The 4,539-nt window shown below is 34.3% G+C and overlaps 1 non-coding gene across 1 annotated transcript; it reads right to left on the reverse strand.

The window, feature by feature from the left end:
- Positions 1-4,203: 4,203 nt before the first annotated feature.
- LOC114404212 lies at positions 4,204-4,310 on the reverse strand. Its single transcript, XR_003664858.1, has one exon. It is a non-coding gene; the product is annotated as a small nucleolar RNA R71 (small nucleolar RNA).
- Between the last annotated feature and the right edge of the window lie 229 nt (positions 4,311-4,539).

Genomic DNA, 4,539 nt, shown 5'->3' on the forward strand with positions numbered 1-4,539 from the left:
CTTTTGTTTTCTGGCATGTCCCGGAATTTCACAAATTGCCTAATGATGGGTGCCAAGCACCTTACAAGGACCAAATAAAAGTCGCATGTCATCAAGCAAAGGTCCCCGGACGAAATTAGGGTATGACAAAGCTTAATTAATTTGAGACACGACTACGAATATCATAATATTCTAGAAAAGCAAAACGTGAAACTAATTAACATACATGCTATTCTATAGTAAACTAATTAATTAATACCTTATGGACTCTGCTATTGGTTTTAGACCATAATAAATAAAATATTTTTGCATGTGTAGTAAACAAACTAAGTTTTCATTTGTCCTTGTTTGAGAACAGGGAGAAGGAATACTTAGTTGCAGAAAGATAGTTTTAAAATACAGTAAACTACAAAGACATGGCTGAATCTGGCAGAGACATACATGAGAAGCAAAGCAAGCAAACATTCGTGACATGGCAGGGACAAAAGTTGACAAAAGTCAATTTGTTTACATGAGCAAAGATGTACCCAACCATGAGTCAACAATAACAAATAGAATAAGAAAACAACAATTGAAGCTCTTATTTCCTAACCAAAACTCAGACAAAAGAGTATAAATTGAGTAAAAGTAGTAAGAAAGATCACAGTATTCACCCAAATAAATCTTATTATTACGCAAAATGATGAAGCATTTAATTTTGATCCACCATAGATGTAAAACATTTCTACATTAAATAAGGCACATGATACTACCTATTGGGAAACATGATAGAAACATATACTCCAAGACAAACACTGTAGTTATAATAACGCAGGGATACTCATTGACTAATGACATTAACCAAACTTTAAAATTTCAACATTCAAAGCACAGAGCACAAAACAACGTATGTATCAGACTTGGTAGAAAATAGTACAGACCTAAACAAAATACCACAAACAATTGGATCACCCAAGACATAAATGGATCAAGTATCAAAAGTGAAAGGTTCTGCTCCGTACCTATGGTTGTGCCAATGTTTGGGAAAGCACTTTAGGACCAGATGAGAACAATCCCTACAAGAAAATGCCAAATTTCAGATGACACTCACTGATAAAAAAAAAAAGCTTCAAACTTGGTAAATAAAAATATACCCATCAATGTCATTGTCCTGTATTGTTGCCTCCTGCTCCATATAGCATGTTTGCGAACACAACGCCTATTCTGAAGTGTTTTGGTGCATACCAAAATGAAATGAACACATTTATATTTTTATTGCCAAATATTAATCATTACAGCAGCAAAACTGTTTATAACACTTAAAACAAATACATCAAATACACAAAGTGGATGTCTGCATCTCATATAATTAAAGCTTTGTACATTGGATGCTTCTAAGTTTTAAAAAATATTCTGCCCATTTTTTATGTAATGTTGTCATCGTCTCCATGTCTAGTGGCGTGCCATCACCGACCACTACACACTGTGAAAAAGAAAAAATTAATCATTTCGACTTAAAAAGAAATAACATATGACCCTTTGCCGTCAATGTTTTGGGAATAGATAATTTACCAGACTCCAATTAGTCTTCACTCCGTGCCAATTATGTTCCACATCCAATGCATCACATAATACTCACACTCATAGCCTCCACATTGAACGTGACTCTACATTAAATAGGAAAAGAATTGAATGTTTGTATTAACATGTTTAATAACATTTTAATTTGCAAACATTGTTTCAAGTGGGATGATGTGTCATCATTTCTCATATTTCTTAACCCTTTTTGTCACCATTTAATTACTGATTAGTCTTAATTGTCAAATTAATTATGCAGTTTTATCATTTGGGCCTACTGGATTAATTTGTGTTTTTAATTTAATTTCAGGAGAATTATAAGCAATTGGGCTTGAATCCAGAATGGGCTTGGACTTGAAGAGAGCAGACTATTTTATTCTACCAAATCTTATCTTATATAAATTTTATCTCATCTAGATATTAGTTCATCTAGATTTTATCTTATCATATCTAGATTTTATCTCATCTAGATATTATTTCATCTAGATTTTATCTTATCATATTTATCTCATCTAGATATTATTTCATCTAGATCTTATCTTATCTTATCTAGATTTTATCTCATCTATATATTATTTCATCTAGATCTTATCTTATCTTATCTAGATTTTATTTTATTTATGGACTTGGACTTAAAACAGATTTGTAAGCTTTGGGGCTGAGAACCTATATAACAACACCAAGGTCTAGTTTAAGTCTTCTCTTTTGTTTTAGTCACTTTTCGTTTTAGGGTGAAAGAATAATTTTAGGTTTTGCAATTCTAGTTTTTACTATTCACATAGCAATAAAATTTCGTTTTCTACTGATTAATGGAAGGCTAAGTCTCCAGCGTTGTTTTCTCTTGAGGATCAAGCACAGCTCTCTTTGAGGTTTTATTATTACTACTAAATTCTGATTAGTTTTTCCTCTTCACCAATTACTATGTATTTGTTGCTATTAATCCATGCATGCTTAGTGCTTAATTAATTGTCTCTGCGCTTAATTTACGTTCATGCTTAATGACCAGTTTTGTTCATGATTAATTGGTGTATGTGTTGCTTAATCACATAATGAATGCCTTATGTTAAATTTCGCTTAGTAATTTAATTTAGGGTTGGATTAAGTGGTTGAACTGATAAAGGATGAATCTTCGTAACCTAAGATAAGAGACTTGCTTATGAATCAAGGGGAAACAACGTGTTTTAATTCTGATATTTTCTAATTCAAATTTACTCGTTGTTTAATTTACAAAAACAAACAACCCCCCAATTCGTTACTGTTTTATTACTATCTGTTATGAACGTTTGGTTGACCATTTCTCTTTGGGAGACGACCTAGGATCACTTCCTAAATACTACATTTTTAATGTCTATTTGATTCGAGTACGGCCTCGATCAAATTTGGCACCGTTGCCGGGGAGCAGTGGCCAAAGGTTCATAATAGTGTTTAGTTATCTTATTTTGTGTAGCGTTCTGTTTTGCATTTCAGTTGCATTCCCTGTTTAGCAACTATTTTTAGCGACTGATTCAGCGACTGTTTCAGATTTGTGTTTTGCTGTGAACAGTGCTGAACAGTGATTAGCGACTGATTTTGCACTTTAATTAGCGATTTTTGTTTAGATAGTTAGAGTTGTTATTTTGGCTGATTTTTTGTGTGGTAGCTTCTTTTGATCCATATTGCGTGTGAAAAATACCAGGAGCACTTAGTGTGGCAGTATTTGAGAGAGACAAAAATTTTGGGAACTTGTTTTTAGCAAAACTTAAAACGGCCATAACTTTTACTCCGGGTATCAGAATGACTATTATTATATATGCATTTGGGGTAGAAAAAAATTTACCATACTATGACAACCTACTTTAGCTGGTTGGGGTCTCCCAAACTCCAAAAATCATCCGTTTACCAAATTTTCTTTTATTTTCAAGTATTATTGTCCTATTTTTCTAAATTTTGATTAGGTAGTTTTCATAGTTAGACTTTGAATTTTGTTTGAAAATTTTTGTGCTATCTTTTCATGATTTTAGGGTGTTCCTCACAAAATTTCAGCTCATTTGGATACCGTTTGAGTATAGTTGTAGTTTTACCCCCTTGTTAGGTGCTTGTTGAGAAACACATTATTTGCTGCATATAGTGCATGACTAGGGCAATCCAGGTGATTTACAACCCTTTAATCCTGAAATAGATAGAACCTTTCATAGATTAGTTAGGCATAGTGTGCATCCTGATCATTTTGTGCATTTTGAGTATTCTGTTGCTAGTGATTCTGAATATTATGATTTTGAGCATTCCACCACTAATTTTTATACTGAGAACATGGCTCAACCTCCACCTCGTGAGAGGACTCTTAGGGAGATGGTTGCACCTGATTTCACTTATGAAAGCTTGTGCATTCAATATCCTGATAAGGGTGTTCCATATGTTCTCAAGACTGGACTAATACATTTGCTGCCCAAGTTTCATGGTCTTGCAGGTGAAGATCCTTATAAGCATCTTAAGGAGTTCCGTATTGTTTGTTCCACCATGAAGCCCCCTGATGTCCAAGAAGATCATATCTTTCTAAAGGCTTTTCCTCATTCTCTGGAGGGAGTGGCAAAAGATTGGCTATACTACCTTGCTCCTAGGTCTATTTTCAACTGGGATGACCTTAATAGGGTGTTCTTGGAGAAATTCTTCCCTGCATCTAGGACCACTGCCATCAGAAAAGACATTTTAGGCATCAGGCAACTTAGTGGAGAAAACTTGTATGAGTACTGGGAAAGATTCAAGAAATTGTGTGCAAGCTGCCCTCATCACCAGATTTTTTAGCAACTCGTTCTTCAATATTTCTATGAGGGACTTAGCAACATGGAGAGGAGTATGATTGATGTTGCCAGTGGTGGAGCTCTTGGTGATATAACCCTTGCTGAGGCTAGGAATTTGATTGAGAAGATGGCTTCCAACTCCCAACAATTCAGTGCAAGAAATGATGCTATTGTCCTTAGAGGAGTCCATGAGGTGGCCACGGATTCATCTTCATCTACTGAAAAT

This window comes from Glycine soja, unplaced genomic scaffold (assembly GCF_004193775.1).
Source record: "Glycine soja cultivar W05 unplaced genomic scaffold, ASM419377v2 tig00008199_1_pilon, whole genome shotgun sequence".
NCBI classification, from domain to species: domain Eukaryota; kingdom Viridiplantae; phylum Streptophyta; class Magnoliopsida; order Fabales; family Fabaceae; genus Glycine; species Glycine soja.